Source organism: Alligator mississippiensis, chromosome 1 (assembly GCF_030867095.1).
Source record: "Alligator mississippiensis isolate rAllMis1 chromosome 1, rAllMis1, whole genome shotgun sequence".
NCBI lineage: Eukaryota > Metazoa > Chordata > Crocodylia > Alligatoridae > Alligator > Alligator mississippiensis.
Genome location: NC_081824.1, coordinates 21,680,985 through 21,705,775, shown reverse-complemented (window position 1 = coordinate 21,705,775; position 24,791 = coordinate 21,680,985). Strand labels below are relative to the sequence as shown.

Below are 24,791 nucleotides of genomic sequence, written 5' to 3'. Positions count from 1 at the left end.
TTGATTTAGATAAGAGGTTATTATCTAAACATGACTGTCATCACTTTTTGACTGGGAGGATCTAAATACAGCAGTTGGCAGAAAAATAACACTGTAGGCTTTATGATTTGCTGTCTTGAGGACTCTGCAGCAAATGCCTTTTGATTTTGTTGTTTGTGTTATTTCTGACAAGTAAAACATGATTTGGATAGTTAGCTGTAAGCCCTCCAAACCACAGTTGGCAAATGAAAATGAAGCTGAGTTTTTTCTTCTACATGTACCATCACGCATAATAAAAGGTTTGGCAGGCCAAGTTGTGAGTTAGTTACACACTTCTGTGGAATCATGCCATCTTCAAATTGCACTCTCAGAGGCCCCTCCTTTTTTGATACTTCCTGGAGAAACACCTTAATGAAGCTGATTTTTTTAGAGGGTGGGTACTCAAAACTCCCTTAAAGCCTGGTCTTTAAAATATCTTCAGTTAAAGGGTTGAAATGGGAAAATCAAAGATCAATGGTAGTTCAGGTTTTGCCCATGTTATAAGTTCCATCCAACTGAGACACCCCTGTATGATCCTGCTCAATGCAGATGTTTAAAATATGATGACTTGGGGTACATGCAGAAGTTCCTGGAGCCTGATCTACAATCACATGGCTTACTTTAAGCCATTTAATTGTAGATTGGGTCCTGGTTGTGCTGGTGCTGGAAGCCAAGCCAGGAATATGATCTAAATAAGTTGGAATAAGGGGAGGGGTGGGGGTCTAGCAGGTGCACGGGGATGCTTGTTGAGTCCAAAGGGGGTTTGGTGGGATTGGAGAAGGTTGGCAGGTCTGTTGCAGTACAGCTGCTGAGCTAGGTTAGATCAGGCCAGCCATTTTCTGCATGATCTAACCTTTCCAAACATCCTTTCCAGCCCCCCAAAAGTATGAAACTATATATACAGATTGGCACTTAGATTGACCTAACCTAGTTAGGTCAATTTTAAGTGTAACATCTGCATGTCCCTTTACATTCCTGATTTATCTCCCTGTCCCTCCCTGTTTCGGCGTTCTGAAGCTAAACTTTCTGGGGGAGCGTGTATTCTTCTGTGGTTGCATTGTTTCTTGTCAAGGGAAGAATATTACTGAGGTTGCCTTTCTAAGCACCACCCACCCACAGAACAAAAACGTCCCTCAGAGTACATGGAGTAGAGCAACACAATGCACATAGCCCTGTCTTTTCTCCCGCACTCAGATAAACTACTTTAGATAGCAAGATTTTTAATTGCTGTCATTAGCTTCTGTATGAATAACAGTCATTTCACACCTCATAAAGTATGTGAAATGTGCAGATAGACACCAATGTATCAGTTGCAATCTCAGAGGTGAGCAGTGCGGTCCTGAATAGGGCTGCTCAGTCACTCAGGGGGCTGCCGAGTTCTTCTGCTGCATCTGTCCAGTAGGAAGTGACCCAAAGCCCTGAGCCGCCTGCATGCAGGTCTGTGGCTACAGCTTCCAGAGTGTCCACACCTGCTGCTTCATCACTACCCGTCGCCACAGGGCTTGTGCTGGATGTGAGTTGTGCAAGGTCTGGATTCAGGAAGAGTTGTGCAGCGTTGACCTCACTCTCTTGCCCGTACCAATTAGTAACCAGAGGCAGAACAGTGTCAAGACAGCTGGAGATTGGCTCAGATGCAGCAGATGACCAGGATGCCTTTTGTGCTTTGTCCTGCTCTGTGCAATCCATGGTGCGTTGCTATACCACCATCATGGCCATCAGACAATACAAGGGTCTCATCTGCCCAGTCAGCCAGAGTCAGACTTTGCATGCAGGGATAGGCATGCCCCTATCTCCCCAGAGGTCTAGAGACCGACCGGGTACCCTCACCTAGTTTGACCCTCCCACTAAGGCAGTTTACTGGGGTGTGACTGCTGTCTCATGCAGACAGATGCTTAGGGCCATGGGTGAGAGTTGGCAGGGCAAGATTCCAGACACTGAGGTGCTCAGAAGATCAGCTCTCCCCAGTATCCACACCCTACTTAAACTGGCACGGCTATGATGGGCCGGCCACCTTTCAAGAATGCCTGACACTCACCTGCCGAAGAAAATCTTCTATGGGGAACTGTCAAATGGAGCATGCTTTCTCAGTGCACCAAAGAAACATTACAAGGCCACCCTGAAGATGTCCCTAAAGAGTTTTGGCATTGACCCAGAGTCATGGGAGCAAATCGCTTGTCATCATCCATCCTGGAGGTCATCTGTCTGGAGCGGAGCACTGGCCTTCAAGCAGTGGCGCACAGCAGAGGTAGTGAGGAAGCATGTGGCCAGGAAAATGAGGACCTCTCATGTCCAGTCCTTGTTGCTCTCCTGCCTCTGCTGCACCAGATTGTTCAGGGTGAAGATTGTGCTTATAAGTTACTTGCATACCCATGTGACCTGGCTCCTCTCTCTTTCCTCTCTCTTCTTTCCCCTTTTTTGTCTTTCTCCCTCCCCTTTTCTTTCCTGCTACCTTTCTCTCGTCTCCCCCACTTTTCCCACCTGCTGGATGTAGTCATCTTCACTTGTGAAGGAAGAACAACGATCAGTTGCAGTCAGCCATATGTTATTAGAGCCAGCTATTAGGTCTGGAGTCCAATTAGGGTGAAAAACACAGGATGGGCTGTATGGAAGCTTAGAGGACCATATCCAGAGCCAGCTGAAGTTAGTGGGAGTCTTACCAATGATTTTTAAGGGGCTATGCTCACCTATAGCTTCTGGAACATCATCACATATTCCCTTAAGATCTGCAGAACCATGATGAGGAACATAAAAAGTACTTGGCAGGAGTCTTATGATGCCTTTGAGAAGGAGCATAGACATTATTTTTCTTAATTTTAATTTTTGGATCATTATTAATCTGTGACCTTGCCATCATGGGTGATCCTACCTGGAGTACAACTCTTCTGCATCATTCTCCAGGTCACTGGTAGCACAAAAGCCTCTCCACCATGTCAAGGTTGTGATCCTTGGGAGGAAACATGATATTAAGATATTATGATCAACACCTGGGAGACTCAGTCACTGAATTATCCACAGTGGCACCAAGATGCACAGCAAGACAATGATAATTTTGAGCTAACTTGCCTCACTGTGGAGGTGGATAGGTGAGAGATATAAAGGGAAAGAGTGGCAACCCAACATCACCAGGTTCTACTCTTTCCACCTGGAACTATTTGCCACATCTGCAGTCAAACAGGAAGATCTTAAAGCAGCCTCCTCAGTCATCTGTGGATGAACTGATGATTTCCCTATGTACTGGAAAACTGTCATCCTTGTATCGAGTGACTGCCAACAATGAAGAGAGATTAATTATAGTTCTCAGAAGAACTGAAAATAAGTAATATATCAAGTGAGAAAAAACAACTTGTAGAAAAAACCTCCTGGGCCATCTTGGAGCTGGAAATAAAGCAATAGCAAGCAATAAATAAACAGTGTAAATTCCACATTAAACTTCATGAGAAATTTACTTGGCTAAATCAAATATTAATCAGCTGCAGGTCTGCGAGATAAGGATGCAATTGGGTTTGGAAAGTTAAATTAAATAGTGAAGACATTTTTAATCAGCCAAGTGCGGGTGGAGGTTTGGTCAGTGATTCACTCAGTCACAGGAGTTACAGACCTGCTAGGTGACCCAGTCTATCTCCTGGCCAATGTAGGATTAGTCTCTTCAGTACTTTTTCATAAAGTTTTCATCAATCTAACCTGAAAAGTCCCATTGTTGCTTCCAGCACTGCCATTTGGGAGAATATGATATGTGTTCAAAGGCATGACACCCTGCACTAGAAAATAGCACTTCAAGTGTAAATTTAAACTTACTGTGTAATATAACTGTAAACCTCTGTGTGTACATTTTTATTTCAGGTTATCTATCTTTTTGCATTACAATCATCATTATATAAAAGAATCAACAGTATTGGGAACAAAACATGAAGCTCTCTCCTGGCCAGGGGAAGTGTCCGCTGCACTAAGCTGTGGAATCACATTCCTCTTTCTTGTTTTCTAAGTCTTTGGAATAAAACCCTTTCTGCCCAGTGGACCAGCGTCAATAGGCAGGATGAAGAATACCATCAGCTCTGTGTAGTTCATAGACTGATGAGGATTCTTTCCTTCCAGGACGAGTAGAGCCTACAACCAGGGGGATGAGTCTTTCTCCCCTCATTAGTGACATGGGCAATTAAAGCTAAATGGAAGGTGTGTTACAAAAGTAGGTTTTCAGGCTCTCGAGCACAGTGGGGTAGACTTGTACTCATATATTACTTAGGTACCTTATTGGTAAAATAGGATTTGTACCTGGCTGTGTTTCTGAATGGCAAGGGCCAGGTCAACTGGAGGTTATATGTTATGTAAGAGGTCAAAATATATAATCATAATGGCCTCTTTGACTATACACTCCATGAATGCAAGGATTAGCCCCATAAAATCAGGTAAAGAATGGTAGAAATGTAGTGCTGGAAGAGACCTCTGGAAACCCTTTAGTCCAACCCCTGCAGAACCTCCCTAATCTGTGATGTCTTCACACTGGCTTTCTCTACACTGTAAACTAAAATCCCTGTTCCCTTTCAGCATGACTGAATGCCTGGTGTATATGAGTTTGGGATATATTTCCTCTCATGCATTATCTTGAACTTTTCCAAGTTTCCTCTCTGCCCATGTTTCTGATCTCTCTAGGATTCTTTGTATTATTTGTCTGTCCTTGATGGTGGTTGCAACTCATCTTAATTCAGAATGGTTCTTAAACACAGGCTGTTCTAAACTTAAATTGACTTCCTTAAAGTTAGTCATAAGCTTAACGTAAGATATGTACTTAAGTACCTTGATGAATTGGAGCCTATACGTTACTGTTTTTCCCCCCAGTCGCTAACAAAGATATTAAAATAAAACAAAACTTAACACCTGCAGCACCCAGTGTAAATATTGAGTTCATGCCAGGAAACATTTCATTAGGATTCTAGCTGTTAAACGAAAAGCACTACCATCTTTAGGATGTCATTCGGAAATGTATCCCACTTCATGCCAGAGTCAGAGTTTGTACGGTGGAATTTTATGGCAGGAGAAGTACTCTGAGTGGAAAGATGAGGAGAGTGAAAAAAAAAAGTATATAGAAATTGCTACTGCATGGTTTTAGTAATAACTCAGGAGTAATAGCTTTCTAAAGGGTGAGTTTAGGCAACACCATTTACTTCTCAGTGAGCCAGCACTGTAGGGGCGTAAATGACTGATCTGACATAGCTGAGACGTCAGGCATCTGCAGAGTGGTTAGTGAGCATCCTGCCTCTGCATATGCATTATCAAGTGACCACTTGCAGAAACAGAATTGAAAGGGAAATGTGTTTATTTTGGGGATGGCCCCGTAAATTTTTTCCTACAATTTTCCCTACTGTTTGTTAACTTTATTTCAGCTTGTGCCAAACATACAGCTATGAATTATGTCTTGGAAAGCAAACAATGGAAGAAATTAATTTGGTAAAGTTTTTTATTTTAAAAACTAATATCAAGAAATGGTCATGATCAACGACTGCAGGCTTTTAATTGAAACTGACATGGTAAAAAAGTGAAAAATACACAGTATTCCCTTCCAAGAAAGGAAGGTCAAGGCATTTTGGAGTTTTTACTAAAGCTCATGTAATTTTCCAAGATTTCTCTCACCAGTTGAGTTGTTACAAGCATATGAACAATAGGAGAAAAGACAGGAAGGAAGGATACTTACAAAAATGGCACTTCAGTGGAAATCAGAAGACCTTTCTAAATGTATTTGTCTTTGAGTTTGCTAGCTGCAGGGTCAGAAATGGTGTCAGGTTCAAATGAGCATAGGAAAGGCTGACCCAAGACCAAAATGTTTTGTTTTTTGCCTCAATCTGAAAATCTGAAAAAAATAAATCCCTTCAGGTCAACCTGAAACATTTCCTTTCGTTCTGCTTAGTTGTCCTACTGTTTTTTTTTTTTTTAGTTAAATGTGCCCGTATTTAGTTTCCAGGTATGCCAAACTAAAAAAAAAAAAAAAATCAAAACATTTTAGTGAAAAAAATGTTAAAATAAAACCTCCCAGCTTTTATTTATTTATTTTGGGGGCGGGGATCAGGTGGGGAAGGGGGAAGTTCTAGCCAAAACCATTTGCTCAATTCAGTATAGATGCATAAGTATTTTTCGTTAAGAAAAATATATTTATCAGAGAATGAACAATTCACCCACAAAACTTTTCTTCCCATATATTCTGTTGAGGACACCTGTTCAATTTCTACCTCAGTCACAGACTTTGTGAGTGAATATGCCTAGCTTTTGCCTTACTTTACCCTTACTTTACTTCTTCACTGGGGTACTGTAAAGACAGTATCCAGTAATAATTGTAACAAGTATTTAACTGCTCTGGTACTAGGGGGTCATAAGTAATTAGGTAGGTAATTAAATAGGCAGATAGACCTAAGCAGTCTTAAAAAGAGTCTTAACAAGAGGAAACTTGATTTGTAATGAATGCACCTGTCACTGATGCATAAAGGCCCAATCCTGTAAAGTGGTGAGCACTCCAGGGAGACCCCACTGCCATGAAGTTGATGGGAGGAAAGATACTTAAGGGCCTGAAGGATGAGCAACATTAAAAATTGCCTGCATTTAAGGAGGCTTCTTGCTTGCATGTGATTTCACATCTACCTGTCTGCCATTTGTGGAAAAGAATTAGTGAATACGAAGAATGCGTCTAGGAAACAAACATACCGGCCTTATCGCAACCGTACTTGTAATTAGATTTCAATCTGCTGGCAATTTTTTTTTTTTTTTTTTAAAGGAGGAGGAGTGTTTTTTCTCTTGGGGAAAAGAAGAAGAATTAATAAATATTTTGCAGAAGGTAAATTTAAAGATCCTGATGCAAATCCTGAACAAATTACAGGGAAGCAGGAACAGCTGTTGGGAAAATACCACTGTTCTAAGCATGCTGCCATGAGCAAGACTGCCAGCATTCTTTGGTTTCCAGATTTACTATTTCTAAACACCTTGGCAAAAATATAGGTGGAATGTGTAGAAAAAAAAAATACATTTGTTCAAGAAAAACAAGGGGAGATCCAAGTTCTTTTATGAAAGAACCCAAAGAGGACTCTCAGGTTTCCAAATTAGCTCATTCTGTGCTTTCTCGGAGAAACGTATTGATGCAGTTGGCTAAAACAAAGTGTACAGCAGAATGAACAGGACACCAGAGGCCTCATTTAGAAATTCAGGTTGCTAAGCTAAGCCCACAAACATATGAATGCCAGTGTCATCAGAAAAATTCATGTGTGCTCTTCTGGATTAAATAACTCCACTCATTTCTAATGGAGCATTTATTATTATGATAGTTGTTGGTTTTTGGGTTTGTTTTTGATGAACACTATATTTTAAATTAATTGTTTACATTGATGTGTCAGAAGCTCATTCCAGAAATGAAGGCAGCTCATGGTTGGTTTCTTATACTGATAGATGGCTATGATTAAATGTTTGTAGCAAGTTGCCATTACTGCTCCTGATTAGCTAAGAAATACATCACTCTATTTTTCCTTTTCACACTGTCTCCTCCATACACACCCCAGCCCAGTTGTTTCTCATCCATTGATTTTTTTTTCCTTGTCTTTTAGACCCAAATCCTATTCCAGCTATTGGAGTTTTAAGACCTAGAAGCCACTTGATGAAAAATACACACCTCCTCATGGGACTACAATCCTGTTTCTGCCTTGGGAACATGCAGAGCCCTCCAATGGGCAAGCTTGTATGCTTACGTTCAGCCAAGAGTGAAAGAGTTATGGCATCAGAAGGAGAGCAAGAAAGGAGGACTGTGAAGCTATGGCTTAATGGACCTAGGACCAGGGTGGAGATGTTAGTGGGGCAGGCAACCGAGGGCACCTGGTGGGCGGGGGGAAGGAAGTGAGAGGGTACAGAAGTGGTTGTGGAAAGCAAGGGGGGGTGGTCATATTTGGGGGGGCAGGTGACAAGGGCCCAAGTGATTAAGCACCTGGTTGGGGGGCACCCAGCAGGATGGCAGGGAAAGCAGTGGATTTCAGGGGCTGATTACCACTGACTGGCCAAAATTTAAAAATGTAGCAACCTATAATAAATTCTACGGGGCAAGCAGGAGCAGGGCACCCCCTATGACAGGTCACATAAAAAAAAAAAAGGAAAATAGCAGTACAGATGTGAAGATACTGAAAGGAATGAGGTGCTGCTGTGATCTGAACTTTAAAATGAAGGCCGTAAATTATGCTGAAAAAACAAATATCTGTAGGGTAGGCAAGAAGTATAGAGTTGCTGAAGTAAATTTGAATCAGTGGAGACAATTCATAGGAAAATTCAAGACTGTGAAGTTTACACACACATTGTTCAGCAGTCCAAAAAAGGGTAGCTTTTCTGAAATTGATAAATGTGCTTAACATATTCCTAAATATGTTCAAGAAAAGAGAAATGAGGGAACACTAATTACCCACAAAGTAGTTAGACTTAAGGCATTAGAAATAGTGAAGGAATGAAACATTCTGCAGCAAAAATTCAAGGCAAGCAATGGGTGGTGCAACATGGTGGCTTAGTCCTGAGATGAAGACTATCACTTGCAGAAAAGTTACAAGAAGCTTGCAATAACAAAAGTGTTGAATTTCAGTGATATCTTATTGGTCTATGCAAGACTCATGATCATCTATTGGGCCACATAGGTCATGTTGATGAGACTCCACTGTATTTCAACATGCTGAGCTATGTCACTGTTAATGAGAGAGGTGCAAAATCCATAATTCTGAGAAACACAGGAAATGAAAATTTGCAAATTACAGCAATGTTAGCAGTATTGGCAGATGGTAGAAAATTGCCACCCTATGTGATCTTGAAATGGAAAACTGCCAAATAAAAAGTTGCCACCAGGAATAGTGGCTGGTGCCAGGAACAAGGATGGATGTCAAGTGAACTGATGAATGACTGGCTAGATGTTGTGTGAAACAAGAGACCTGAGGCACTGCTAAAGAAAAAAGGAGGAATGTTAGCACTAAATTCATTCAAAAGGCATTTAACACCAGCCATAAAAGCAAAAAATCAGTTAATGAATTGTAATCTTGTAGTCATACCTGCTGGTATGACATCTCAGTTCCAAGTACTGGATGTTATAGTGAATAAGGACCGTTTATGGTGTCAGTATTGAGACTGGCTCTTGGCAGGGAAACATGAGCTTGCACCTGGTGGGAAGATTTAGAAGCCAACCATAGCACCACTTTGCCAATGGATTCTGACTTCTTGAAGAAGGGATATCTTCAGAGTCCATTAGTAAATGCTTTAAGTAATGTGGTATATCCAATGCCATGGGTGGAACTGAAGAAGATGTGTTGTGGTATGCTGGAAAAGATGAGAGCAGTGAAGAGAGTGATAAGATTAGTGAAGATACTGAAAGTAAGGGTGCATGTGAAAGTGGCCAGTCTTAAGTTGTGGGATCTAAGGAAGGTGTAAGACTTTTCAGGATTTTCTGCACAGACCAATATAGCTCTTTGTTGAATTTATGGATTAGTTTTTGTCAGAAAGCTGTTTATAAAAATAATAGCACATATAAAGTTTCCATGGGTGGAATCTAATTATTGGGGTATCATCTTAAATTCAAGGTTTTCTTGGATTCAGGTAAATATGATACCTTGTTTTCACTGTAAGCTGCCCCGAGACTTTTCTGGAGGAGGATAGTATATAAATCAAGTAAATATACACATACATCAGTCACTAAATGGTAATCCTTCAGTCACTGTTTCTTACCGGTTACTAAAATGGTGACTTAGGCAAACACTTTTCAATATGGCTTTTAATTTTGAAGGCCCACTTTGAAGTACCATGACCCAAATTTTTTGAGGTGTGAAATACTGACACCGGTTTCTACTGGATTACAAAGGAGTTGTAGCTGCTTAGCACCTCTCAAAATCTCAAGTGAAGCACCCAAAACCCAGGCAAATTACAATTAGAAGCCATTCTTGAAATGTTGGGCCCCATATGCCACAGCACTTCTTTACTATAACGGATTTGCTCCTTCCATGTACTTTAGTAAACCAAACTATACCAAATGAAGTTCTGAAACAAAAAAGAAAAATAGTCCTAGTTGCTGGCTTTTTACGAGCTGTTGAAATAATACCATCTAAGCAGTACCGGGGACCTTCAAGAAGCAAAAGTGTTATTAATTGCTATTACATATATATGCTAATGCTGGTAATCTTAAGTAACTGTTTGTGAGAATGTTTCAGCCTGGCTGAATCCAGAAGTACTGTGTAGATGCAGTAACTGTCAAGAATATGAGCTGTGCAGCAACAAAAGCCACCTGCGTAGCTCATGAAGGTCTGGAACCAAAGTACCGGAAAGACGAGGTTACATGCCAAAAAACAAAAATCAATTTTGTATGTTCTACATATGGACTGAGGCATGAGGCCTGTAAAGATGAAAAGCTGCTGCTAATTTTAGGAGGATGATTCTATGACTAATGGGCCGTGTCAGTTATAGGTTCTTTGGATATGTCATACTGCCTGTTTGGAACAGGAGAAGAAATGTTTGATTCCCAGATGGACACGCTGAAATGCCCACGAGCAACCAAGTTACTATAAAATGATGCTGTAGCAATGGTGATGAAAATAAAATGAAAATTAAATTCTATGTTCCCAAGACCGAGGCAGTAATCAGCAGATCATCGTGTTGCCAAAGATGACTTCATTTGCACATTGGCAAATCTGTGCAGCAAATCTGAAATCCAGGTACTATTGGCTTCAGTCAAAATTCCAGCAACTGACATCTCTTGCTACTTTTCAACAGCCTCTAGCGGCTAGTCGGCGCTAAAGGACTTTGCCATATTTGTGGGACCAGAGCCACTGAAAATAGTCAGGCATGTGCCTACACGATGGCTCAGTCTGCACAGGGTTATAAAACACACAGTGGACATGTGAATTGCTTTGCTGTCTTATTTTCAGAGTTGTGAGCAGCGGGCTGCCAAAATATAACTTGTTTGGTGATTTCTTCAGAGCCATGAACTCAAAACTGGTTTTTTTTATTCTTAATTTATGTCACAGAGTCTCAGCAGCAATTTAATTTGAAGCTTCAGAACAGGGGAAAGCCAGCTACTGATGTCTGCAGACTGGTTTAATGTGCTGGCAGAGTACTGGAGTCAGAAGCTGCAATTCGAACTGCTTCAAAGAAGTGAGTTGTCAACTCTAAGACAGTTTGATCATTTTCTTGCAGCAGGTGACAGGCTAACTAGACTAGAAGTTCAGAAATGTATGAAACAACATTCAGAAACTGTATTTGGGGCTTTGAGACTCATACAGAGACAACAGCTTATTAAATAATTGCTACTTTAGTGCTTGGAAATGTAGCAATGCAATATTCACCTCCAGAGGAATAATTTGTTTCTGTCCTGACTTACCTTCAGAATTAAGGAGAAACAGATCCAATGATATACAAGCCAGTCTGAACTGCTCCCAAAACTTAAATGGAAACTTTAGTTTGAAAAAGTTTCATTACTCTTCTCTTATTTGACTAAAACAAAGAAAGAACACACTTCCTTTCTTCATGCATCCCCAGTTCTGGTTAAATTTGGATCCAGTTGTACTGTTACGCTGTGGGGAAATTTGCTGGACTGGTTCATTATTTTGAAGTATGAACAGCACGAGAAAAAATGTATATAACTATTTAATAATATATAAATATATATATAAACTTTTCTTTGGAGTTTATATATAAACTCCAAAGAAAAGGTGTTGTCACAATATTTGCAGCCCCGTTTTGTAGAAGCAAGGGTATAGAGTAGTGTATAAGCATTCAAAATCTGGGCATTTTATGCAAACAATGTCGAGACTTTCATGAGTCCTCCAGGAGGAACTATTTTTATGTATTAATATATGAATCTAGGAAAAACAAACTTGTTTCCAGACCCACATACATTAATAAGCCTATTGACAAGGAAGCATCTTGCTATCATGCTCCTCCCTTGCCCCCTGCTAAGCAGCAGCAGGCTTTTAGACCTCCAAAGTCATTTTTCACAGGAAAAGAAAATAGTGATGAAGGTCAGGTTACCTGCTTATTTATACCATATAAATCAATTCTTGAACATAAGTGGTTACAAACCACTCTCGGGCAATGGCAGCTTACAGAAATGCTTGTTCAAATACCAAATACCAACATGGGGCTTCTTGGAGGAACACCCCCCCCCACCCCCTGCCTAACAGGGTAACTAATAGATTAAGACAGAGCAAACTTTCTAGCTATTTGCAACCTCTCCCCCCCAAAAAGAAATAATGTCACAAAACTAACAAAATACAACATTCCATCAAAGACTATATATTACTCCCACATTAAGGGAGGAAAACCATATTGGAATGTGCATAATAGCGCCACCTGGTGATTCCTGCCATAGCAATGTCAAGGGTGCTCTGGAAAGAAATAGTTTAAGAAGAACAGAATATTAGACATGTACTCCGCTGGAATAAATAAGACAATGGAGCTATGACGTTTATACTAGGATCTGACCTAAATTATTGGATGTGCACTAGTGTTTCACATAACTATTGATAGTTTTCTGGATGGAGCTATAAGAAATTCAGGCTTGTTCTCTGGAATCTTATCTATTTTTTCAGTTTTTTTGGTTTGTTTCCATGAAACTTCCCACTCAGGTCATTTTTTTTATAAACATTTCAACAGAATGACTATTTCATATTTAAAACATATAAAACCCTCGGGAATCCCCTTGTGTTATCACCTTCCCAAAATTAGCCCATTTGCACTTTAAAATGCCTGTTCTGTTGCAGAACTTTAACATAAAGGGCCCATTTAGAAGTTTCTTAAAGAACACAAACCATTTCTTTCATATTTAAATATGCACTAAAGCCCAAACCTTGCTTTAGCTCTACAAGATCCCTAACAGCACTTAAACAGACATAGTAAATCCCTTTGGAGCAGGCTTAGAACAAGTCTAGTCATGCAGGTGAATATAGGAACTAAACTTTACTGAAGAAGTTGAAATGACAGTTACACAGTGGGTGGATCCAGGGGTGGTATATTTGCACCCTTTTTGATTCTTGCACCAACCAAACTTTAAAACCAGCTATCATTGGCAGTCCCTTGATTCAAAGATAATCTCTACCACAGCTCACTAACAGGTCGTGAGTTGACTTAAGAGTCCAGCCCCTGAGCCATGGTCTGTCTGCAAAAGTTGCTGGTCTTTCCACAGGGGAGAGTCAGCTGTTGGTTGGGATTTCTCTCCTCCTTTCTCCACTCTTGCTTCTCTGCTTTAAGGGCAAGATACTTTACTTTGAAACAGGCTGCCTTTTGCTTGAGGTCGCGGCACAATTGGAGTTGGTTAGAGGTATTCAAGTATGCATTCAATATGGCCTTGTAACATTTTGTCTGGCCATCACAAGATCTCAGGCTGCAGTTAAGCTCAGAGTAGAGCACTTGTTTTAGGAGCTGAGAGTCAGGAATCTGCAGGTAGTCCCTGGTCCAGTGAAGCTGGAGCCTGAGGATCACCAACTCATCTGTATATGACTTTCATTGACCTTACTAAGACCTTTGACTCCATCAATCACAAAGGATTGTAGAAAATACTAGCCATATTTGGATATCCTGAAAAATACATTGTGTACACTGAAGAAGACCTCCAGACCATGCTGGATCTCTTTGCAGAAGCCTACCTAACTTTGGGCTTTTCTCTCAACACTGAGAAAACTGGAGTGGTCTATCAGCCTGCTCCAGCTCACAAATGTGACACCCCTGCTTCGAATTTCCATCAGGAGAAACACAATGGAGGTAGTTGAGCACTTCCTTACCTTGGTAGCCACCTCTCTCTAAAACCAAATACCTGGAAAGGGCAACACTGTTACTATTAAGGCAGCACTTAGGGAGTCAACTGACTTCATAGATCATTATGATCTACCTGATTCTTGCTAATCTTTCATTTCATACATGTTACGGATCCCTTCACCTTTTTAATGGTCTTGATGTTCCATTAGTCAAGCTATTCTTTCTTCTGCAGTTTGTCTTCCTGTTAGCCATTCCTGGTAATATCTGTCTTCTGTTTCATGGCCCTGCAGATTGTTTTTCCCTCTAGCTCAAAACCTTAACTTAGATGTGGTAATATTAACACAGGTGTAGAACGCACTGTCAAGATACTCGAGAAGGCTAGATTTTCTGTTACAAATCTGAATTAGAGACGCACATATAATTATAATGACTACAGGACTAATAAAACATTTTGGCTGCTGACAGACATGGGGGAAAAAAATGGCACTTTTTACTTTCAGCTTGGCACTTCCCCCACCTAGCACAGCGTGTGCCCAGAAGAGGAGCCACATTAGTTTGACCCAGCTCACCAAATGTGATTGCACATTTTGGTGAAGCTTTTTGGTGCTTTTATCTAATAGCTATTAGATAAAAATGCAAAAAAGCCTCACTGAAGCATGTCATCTATGTAGATGTTGGGTGAGTCAGATCAAACTCATGCAACTCCTCTTCCAGTAAAGCACCATTCCCTCCCCCACCCCACAACTGTCAGCAGCCTTTTTGTCTATTTTTGTCAGTTTGTTGTACTTTTTAAACTTTAATCTAGCAAATTAGTGAGCATTCCTATAAAGTTATATTTGTATGACCCCACTGCTACTGTACTCATGTGACAACTTCTCTGTGGTATTTAGTTGCGTTCGACCATTAGTATACAAAGTCAGATTTGAGGGTATGTGTAGCTGAAACAGGGGTCGTAAATTGAAGTGGTGGGTTTTTATAAACACTTCAATTTAGGGTGAAGTAAACCCCTGTGTTGTGTACACCTGTGTCTTTTACCTGCCTCTCTGGTGATGGGGAGGGGAGGGTGAACTGCTGGCAGGCGGAGTGGTCCCTGGGTTGCGGGGAGGAGGACTGGTGCTTCCCTCCGCAGCAGCGGTGCCCCCCGCCCCAGGTGGCGTCTGCCCACAGGCACCTGGCTTGGGTGGTCCTAGGGGGCACTGCAGCCATGGAGGGAAGAATCAGGTCCCTGCACAGCTCATGCAGGCGGGCAGGCTCCAGGAAAAAAAAAAAATCAGACTCACTGCTTTTTTATTTTCTTTGGTGGAGCCTGCCTTTCCGGGCTGCTGCCAGGCTGCCTGTATGGGCTGCCTGCACAGTCCCTGAGCCGCTTGAAGCCCGGTGCTTTGCTCTGTGGCTATAGGGCAGCAAACTAAAACTCCTTGGAGGTGTTTTAGTTTGCTGTGCCTCAAAGTCATTTAAAGCTCATTACACTGCCGAATGTGCTACATAGGCTGGAATTAATGTGTAATATGGCACTGACTTGTGTAAACACCAACACCGTTAAAGCAGTGCAAAAGCATTTAATGTGGTTTAAAGTGTTGTGCACACATGCCCCCCATTTTGTCTACACACACCCATAGAAAATTGTGTCCCTTACCTGCATGTCCCTTATCTGGGTAGTTGAGTAAGTGTTGCTGAAAGGTTTGTGCTCACCATGACCTGTATGGAAGTCTAAGGTGAAGGCACTTCCAGCTCAGGAATCCCAAGAGGAAAAGAGGTTTCAGACTGAAGATACCCATCCATCCATTTATCCAAGGATAAGCACTTGTGATGGACAGATCCTTTTAGTGGGTTCTGCCCGGGCCTATTACCCACTGCATTCTTTAAAGCTCAAATCCTTAGGGTGATAACAAGTCAGGAAGAGTCACCTCTAGGACCTACTAGATCTGAGAAGAACAAAGATCTAAAAGAGCTGGGTTGCTTCTACAGCAAAAGAGAAGCAGTGCCTCAGCAGCAAAGTAGCAGTGCTCCCCAGCAACTGGCAAGGAGCAGCATTCCAGCTGTGAGGTGCAATGATGGAGCAGTGCCCCAGCAGTGGTGAGGCAAGGGAAACTTTAGGCTATCAATTACATTGGTTTTATTGGCTATACTGTCCACTCTCTGTGGGCTAAGAGAGAACTCTGACCATATTGACATGCTAAACTGTTAATAGTGGGGTGAAGTGGGCTACTGAGCATTTAAACATTTCTAAATCTGATTACATCCTATTCCCTTTCCTTCCCATTAGTAAACCCTGTTACCATTTAATATTGCTTGAAACTGAGGAAGTCTGTTCACATTGGGACACCTAGGCAAAATTAGTTCCCCAGGTTTCTGGGTGGGGGTTCAAGCAAAGATAATCAAGTTGTGTAGAACCCCTAAGTTGAACTTGGCTCTTCTCACTGCCAGAAGGGTATGGCAGAAGGTTACAATTGTTTTTGCTTTAATCTTAAATGGAATAATAGAGCAGCACCCCTCACATATTAGTAAAGCTTCTAGTTTCTCTTTAACTGGAGAAAAATATGTGTTGTGCTATATGTGATGATGCACCTCACCATCTGCACCCTCCTTTTCAAGATCCTAGTATCCTAGGTTCATCCATGCATGGTACCATTTTGTTATGTAAGTAGGACTAAGATGCCTTTAGGTGAAATAGAATTTGAGTCCCATTGTCTACATTGTGTGTCCAATATGGTGTGTTCTACTGCCTGAGTTCATAGATTCATAGATGTTAGGGTTGGAAGGGACCTCAATAGATCATCGAGTTCAACCCCCTGCATAGACACGAAAGAGTGCTGGGTTCAGATGACCCCAGCTAGATGCCTATCTAACCTCCTCTTGAAGACCCCCAGGGTAGGGGAGAGCACCACCTCCCTTGGGAGCCCGTTCCAGATTTTGGCCACTCTAACTGTGAAGAAGTTCTTCCTAATGTTCAGTCTAAATTTGCTCTCTGCTAGCTTATGACCATTATTTCTTGTAACCCCCGGGGGCGCCTTGGTGAGTCCTCACCAATTCCCTCCTGTGCTCCCATGATGAACTTATAGGCAGCCACAAGGTCACCTCTCAACCTTCTCTTGCGGAGGCTGAAGAGGTCCAGGTGCCCTAGTCTCTCCTCATAGGGCTTGGCCTGCAAGCCCTTAACCATACGAGTGGCCCTTCTCTGGACCCTCTCCGGGTTATCCACATCCCTCTTGAAGTGCGGCACCCAAAACTGCACGCAGTATTCCAACTGCGGTCTGACCAGTGCCCGATAGAGGGGAAGTATCACCTCCTTGGTTCTGTTCATCATGCATCTGCTGATGCACGATAAAGTGCCATTAGCTTTTCTGATGACTTTTGTCACACTGACGACTCATGTTCATCTTGGAGTCCACTAGGACTCCAAGGTCCCTTTCCGCTTCCGTGCCACCAAGCAGGTAATTTCCTAGGCAGTAGGTATGCTGAGTTCCTGAATGTCATTTACCTGTTCAAACAATATTGCATCAATAAAGTAAATATAATTTGCCTGCTATTTTGCCAAGATCCACTTCTTTGATATCACTGTCCTGCACTTAATTCAGTTAGATGTAGCCACTTTTCACTGGAAACTTCTTGTGTAGGTGCTATCAGTAGATGAGAGGCACCAATTCAATAGTTCAGCTCAGTGGTACAGATGCAGCCAGTTAATCTCTTCTCCCCAGTGCACCTCTGGAATCACAGGGCAGGACTCCAACCTAGGTCTCAGAAGGACACAGAAAGCTAACTGCAAAGTTTATGGCTGTGTGACAGTCCTGAGAGGTAGCGATTTGGCCAGGAGCTGCAGTGTGTGCAGCCAGCACTCCATGGCTAGAGCCATGGTGGCTTAGGTAGGCAGTTGGCATGCCAGGGAACCACTGTGGTGTTGTCTCAAAAGAAGAAGTGTAGGATTTTGCCTTGACCACTCCGTGCTTCTGTTTCCTTGTCTGTAAAATGTTTTTCCCCCTGACATGTTGTGATGTTTACATTTGCGCACAGTACAGGTGATAGGTGAAAAGCACAGATTCCCCTCCACCTCCCCTTACACCTAATGGAGCAGTAACCAGGTACATAAATCCCATAGGAATATTTATGCAGGAAGAACGTATTAAAGGCTGGCAGAGCTTGGCCACAATAAAATCAGAATACTTGTCAAAACGTCTTCAGAAAAGCTGCCGATAAAAAGTACAGGTGCCTCAGCAAATATGCCGGCCCTTCTGTTAAGGTGGTGTAAATCTGACACATAATGGGGATTACCTTTTATTTTTGTTCCTTAGTTATTCATGTGCCTGACCCATGGTTTCACTTCCTTTGGCCACGTAAGACTCGTGTGCTTGTAACTTATTAATGAAAATCAAAAGCACAGCGTTTGTTACAAGTCATCCTGTGTTAAATAAATATATAAAAGAGGCCCCATTACAGGGTGGGAAGTGTGATATCAGAAATGTATGTACAAGTAAGGGATCACCTCATAATTCATTGGGGAGGGAATGATATGACATCAGTGGGGGGTTTAAAACTCATTTTAATTGTTAACATGCAGAAGCCATGCCTATGTGTGGTCCATCCTGCTGTAGACTCTTGGCAGTCAGAGGGTGTTGGTGAGTGATGCTCAGCTTGTGGGGACCCCAACACTGTTCACCCACGCATGCAATTTATAGACCTGGAAAAGTGAAGTGAGCTAAAATTCCATTGCTGACTGGCAGTTGCAATCAAAGAAATTTTCCCTGGTGCAGATGAGACCTTAACGATGAAGTGAGTTCATACTGCTAAGATTTTGAAAAGCATAGTTAAACATCCCCCAGTGGTGTGAATATAAGCTACCACTGAGAAGACCTACAGAACAAAGATTGTAAATGTTTCATTGAAACACACCTGTGAACACATGCATGATTCTAGTGGTTTCACAGCTTTTGGCAGCACAGGCTGCAGTTTGCAATATTTTTCAAATGATAAACTTTCATTACAAATAATAGTATAATCTTTTTACATTTGAGCATACAAATGACAAAATGTAATGTCATGTGCTCCATCCTTATGAAACCAGCCTTGCAGAAAATTGATTCCAGCAGAGAAGTTGCTTTAGGAATGGCATTCACTTACCCTTTCCATTCTCTCACTCACTTCAAGGGTTGTATGAACTTCAAAGCCTGTTTGGGACTATTTAAACACTGAAATTATTAAACGGAACAATTTATTTTCTCTTATTTTCCTTTTCCTTTTCTATATTTAAAAGAAATTAAATGCATTATTAGCAAGTAAAATGAAACGTCAGGAAAACCCCCCAAAAGGGTCTCTACAGTAATTATATTTGCTACACTGCACATACTTTTTATGGTATAATATAGCTGTCCTCTTGAAACATTTTAACCATTATTTTATAACAGGTTAGAAGCAGCATCCTCTTAGCCTATCATACGTACAGTATTTTCGCACATGCAACACACTCCATCTCCCCCATAATTGGCCTCCCAAATTTGGTGTGCGTGTTTTAAGCAGAGAAGTTGCTTTCTTTTCTGGAAAAAAAAAGCAAGCCTGGAGACACTGAGCATGCCATGCAGCGGCCAAGGTTGTTGGCAAGATAGCAGGGTCCTGTGTTAACCCTCTCATGACTGTAGTTATTGGCTGAGTATTGTAGCTTGTGCCTGAAGTAGCAAGTGAACTGCTGGTAGTATCTAAATGTGGCTAGCGATGTGGAAAGAACAGTATATTTATAAGAATATATATATAAAGAATTACTTATGGAAAAGACTACGGGTCTTGTTACATGTTTCATTGTGAGTTGCTCAAATGTTGACTGGGTGTTAGTGCTAAATCAAGTTTGGAGTAGTCACGTGTTCAGGCCAGCAGGGGCCTGGAGGACTGAAAGGTAAGAATCCCTCCCTGGACAAGGGAGAAGAGATTGATGTCATATATCTTGACTTCAAAAAAGCCTTCGATCTGGTGTCCCATGATCACCTCTTGGAGAAACTGGCCAATTGTCGCCTTGGGTCCTCCATGATCCACTGGCTGGAAAATTGGCTCCGGGGTCGGACCCAGAGGGTAGTAATTGATGGAAGTCACTCATCATGGTGTCCTGTGACCAGTGGGGTCCCCCAAGGCTCTGTCCTTGGACCCATACTGTTCAACATCTTTATTAATGATGTGGACACTGGAGTCAGAAGCGGACTGGCCAAGTTTGCCGATGACACCAAACTTTGGGGCAAAACATCCACACCAGAGGACAGGCGGGTGATCCAGGCTGACCTGGACAGGCTCAGCAAGTGGGCGGATGAGAATCTGGTGATGTTCAACGCCGATAAATGCAAGGTTCTCCACCTTGGGAAGAAAAACCTGCAGCATCTTTGTAGGCTCGGCAGTGCTATGTTGGCTAGCACTATGGAAGACAGAGACTTGGGGGTCATCATTGACCACAAGATGAACATGAGCCTGCAATGCGATGCTGCGGCTAGTAAAGCGACCAAAACGCTGGCTTGCATCCATAGATGCTTCTCAAGCAAATCCCGGGACGTCATTCTCCCCTTGTACTCGGCCTTGGTGAGGCCACAGCTGGAGTACTGCGTCCAGTTTTGGGCTCCACAATTCAGAAAGGATGTGGAGAAGCTTAAGAGAGTCCAGAGAAGAGCCACGCACATGATCAGAGGTCAGGGAAGCAGACCCTACGATGACAGGCTGAGAGCTCTGGGGCTTTTTAGCCTGGAAAAGTGCAGGCTCAGGGGTGACCTGATGGCCACCTATAAGTTTATCAGGGGTGACCACCAGTATCTGGGGGAACGTTTGTTCACCAGAGCGCCCCAAGGGATGACGACTAGGTCGAATGGTCATAAACTACTACAAGACCGTTTCAGGCTGGACATAAGGAAAAATTTCTTTACTGTCCCAGCCCCCAAGGTCTGGAACAGCCTGCCACCGGAGGTGGTTCAAGCGCCTACATTGAACACCTTCAAGAGCAAACTGGATGCTTATCTTGCTGGGATCCTATGACCCCAGCTGACTTCCTGCCCTTTGGGCAGGGGGCTGGACTCGATGATCTTCCGAGGTCCCTTCTAGCCCTAATGTCTATGAAATCTATGAAATCTATGAATTTCTTATAGTTCTTCCAGAAAACTATCAATGGTTCATGTATCACATGGTTATGTGAAACACTGCACATCCAATAATTGGGGCAGTTCCTAGTATAAACTTCATAGCTCCATTGGCACTATTATGCGCAGTCCCCTTAATGTGGGAATAATATATAGTCTGTGATGGATTGTAGTTCTCCACCTGATGAGGAGGGACAGGATGGCTACATTGTCCAGCTGCAGGGCCAAGACATTTGGTGTGAAGTGGTTGCTCTCCACCAGGGCCGGCAGGGCAGAGTTCCAGAAAATACAAGCATCATGAGTGCTCCCAGCCCAGCTGGCACATATATTTTTTAAGACACCTCCGTGGTGTCCACCACGGCCTTCAGCGTGAGAGAGTGGAAGCCCTGCCAGCTGTATTGGGGTGGTCTGCCTGGGGCAGGCAGGTGACAGGAATGTGTACCCTGTCCCAGGCCCTGATGTGCTGTAGGAAGCTGAGGGCTCAGAAACTCACCACCACCTCCAGGGGGTTGGCAACCCAGAGCTTAGTGTGGCTCAGCATGTCCTGGAGGATGCCACAGATCTCCAAGATGGACTCCAGGTGCCCAACTTATCACAGGCTGGCAGGCATGGAAAGATTGATGGGGTTGATGGCCACCTGGGCCTCTCTGGGGAGGGATGTGTGCATGGTGGTGGGCTGGCACTCCAGATGTGGGCCAAGCTGCTGCATGAGCTTCTGGAATGTGGCCTGGGTCATCCAGAATGACGCTAGCTACTGGTCATCATTCCAGGTGTGCTGGACAATGTGGTGCTACCAGTCACAACTGCCGGGGTGGGCCCAGAGGTGGCAAGGCCAGACCCCAAGGAGCTTATGGATGGCAGCCAGAGCAGCATCTATCACTGGCATTCCTGCTAGGGTTGCCCAGGGGCTGGCAGCCAATGGCTCAGGGGTGGCAGGGCCTAGGCTGGGCCCTGTGCCCAGGTGCATGGCCACACAGCAGGGTGGGCCAGATGGGGTTGCAGTGCAGCAGGGCCAGGGGGCGGTCAGTGCAGCTCCAGAGTATGGTGAGTGCTCATCATTGCTGGGAGCTGGGCAAGGAGCAGCCACAGTAAGCTGAGCACACGATCTGGGGATAGCGTCCTGGAGGATTGTGCCAGCAGGCTACAGACTGCTCCAGGCCAGGGAAGCAAGTGCACTCCTAGCACCCAGGCAGCTGCAGCCAGGGGGGATGGGGGGACCTGGGCAAAGCTTAATGTGCCTGAATTTACTGTGTGGTAACAGTCAGGCACATTAATTGCATGTGTAGATATACCCTACATTCATAAGAGGACTTATTTTATGTCTCACAGTTGGCAATGACACTGGAGAAATATTTTTTTTTCTACATTATTCGTTCTAAAAACAAAGCACATATTTTATTTGGGGATGTGTTGTATGTGAGAAAATATGGTAAGTGTGCAACACACAGTATTTCTGCTTTTGCCAGCATGTTCATGCAAGCTAGAGCTGTTCAAAAAAAGCAGCTCAAAACATTTTTTTTCCAACAGAAGTAGAGTTTTTTGATAGATGACTTGAAGGGAAGTGTTGTGGAAAAAGTGAAACCTTTAGGGGTTTGGGGTTTTCCATAAAAACATGAAAAATTGATAAAAATGGAATATTATCATTGTCTTCAATATTTTTTGTGCGTGAAAAACAAATTAAATGTTTGAATCAGCTATAGTCTGCATGTAACCCACATGCTTTATTTTGAAGCATTTGAATTTGATCCAAAGACAGTGGGGAGGAAAAATGGTTTCTAGTGGGAATACATGTGTCTGTTAAGTGTGCAGAGTGTAGAGCAGGATAACCTAGCTAGAAGGCCCCAGAAATTTCCAGAAATAGTATGTGCTCATTAATTACATATTCAGTAGCTGTTTCCAAAGTAGTAGTAAGGCTCAGTGGCTGCTCAGTTCAGGACCATACATGGAGTTTATATTTCTCTGCTAGCTAATTGCTTTGAGCTTGGATTTTCTCTCAAAGATAGAAGAGCAAAGCTGAGTTAGAGGAGTGGTTTATTTACATTTACCTACTTTACCTGGATAGATGGGGAAAAGGTTGTATCCTATACACAAATCTTAATAGGGATCCTGGGAATGGATCGTTTAGATGCTAATCCCCATTCTGTACCATTTTGTATTCCGACTGCAGATTTCTGTTTCACCAGCCCCTAAGGACCAGTCAGCTATTAACTTAAGAGCTGGAATGTCTTACCCTCATAGAGATCCATAGATGGTTTGCTAAGAGGATTTTGAAATACTTGGAAAGTTTCTTCTCTGTTCTGAAGGTGATACATATGAAATATTATGGTCACATGTATGTCTGAAAGCACAATGGTAGAAATTTTATGTCAGAATCTTTTTTTTTGAATTCTTGATAGCTTTAAAGTGGGGAAGTCTGCATGAGGAAAACCAGTATTTTTCCTAAAAGCTTTGCTTGAATGTTATCCATATCATCCACTGAAATACTATTTACAATGTTTTATACACTCTGTATAATGATTCCTGAGCATATTAAATGTTTGGTTTACTAAGAAACTGTATGGTACTTCCTCAGTTGTCTGGGTACCATTAACACCTACTTATCAGGGTATTACATGCAATATCCCAGAGGCTTAACTCTGCCTAATGCTTTATAAGCCCTGAAAGGCCAAATTCTGGCTTGTATTTCAACAAAGAGTTAAACCACAGTACAGGAGAAAAAGATCGTAATAGTTACATATAATATTGCCTCAGTTTTCCCCTATTTCTTCAAACACGTGCACTCACCGCATTGCATGATTGTGTTTACTGGGCATTCTGGGACAATCTCAACAATTATCTCAGTCTGATGCAGCAGGAGAAAGAAGCTCTGATCCTTCAGTGAGAGAGATGTTCTTCTGCACCTCCAACTAGTAGAAATTCTTCAGTGGGTACTGGGGTCTGTCAGTGAGAAGAGACATGATCCTGGAAGGTGACTGCTCTTAACTCTCACTGGGTGCTCATATGCATGCTTCGGGGTCAGGGGAGCGAGGGGATGGGAGGGCATGTTTTAATTAGAGAAGCCCTGATGCTTTAATTAAGTGGCCCTGCCACTTTAGTTAAAGCACGCTGAATACATGGAACTCTGCAGCACGCTGGAGCATTCTAGTTAGATTCTTTGGGAAGTTTTAATCCAGCATTTCATTTTCCTGAAGAAGCCTTTTTCTGTCATTACTTGTGTCCTCTTTACCAGTCAACCTCAAGCCCTGGGTCCTGTACAAGCAGAGAGAGAGAGGGAAAGAACGCGTTGGAGCATGAGTATAGGCACCCACTAACTCTAGTGGGCCAGGAGCTCAGTGTTTGGAACGCGCACAAAGAATAACATCAGTGGGTGCCTACCCAAGTAACATTTTTCATGCATTTGGGCCCCTGAAAACACTCTACAGTTGTGACATAACAAATACATGGCTGCAATGCACTTTTAAGATGGCTGATTATGTGAAAAATTGACCCTGGTCAAATGAGGTATTACAGGGGTTCCCAACCTTTTTAGATTCGAGACTGGCAAACCGTGGACCGGAAGTGACTGCAGACCGGCAAACTGAGGACTGGCAAACTGCAGTCCAGAAGTGACTGGCATACTGCGGAGCAGCAGCCAACCCTTTTTTATACTCAGTATAAAAGTCCTACCCCGGGCCCGGTACCAGGCCAGAAAGTGTTGGCGGCCAAACCAGAAGTTCAGAAGTGACCGGCATACTGTGGAGTGGCAGCGAACCCTTTTTTACTCAATATAAAAAAAGGGTTGGCTGCTGCTCCGCAGTATGCTAGTCACTTCCAGACTTCTGGTTCAGCCGCCAACCCTTTCTGGCCTGGTACCAGGCCATGGACTGGGGGTTGGGAACCTCTGAATTAGATCAGTGGTCAACAACCAGTGGATCTCGATCTTGATCTTGGAGATCTCCTGGA

The 24,791-nt window shown here is 42.8% G+C and overlaps 1 long non-coding RNA gene across 1 annotated transcript; it reads left to right on the top strand.

Moving 5' to 3' along the window:
* Window positions 1-7,960: 7,960 nt before the first annotated feature.
* LOC109281696 (uncharacterized) lies at window positions 7,961-23,395 on the top strand. Its single transcript, XR_002088461.2, has 3 exons — window positions 7,961-10,715; window positions 11,028-11,154; window positions 23,017-23,395. It is a non-coding gene; the product is annotated as an uncharacterized LOC109281696 (long non-coding RNA).
* The last annotated feature ends 1,396 nt before the right edge of the window (window positions 23,396-24,791 follow it).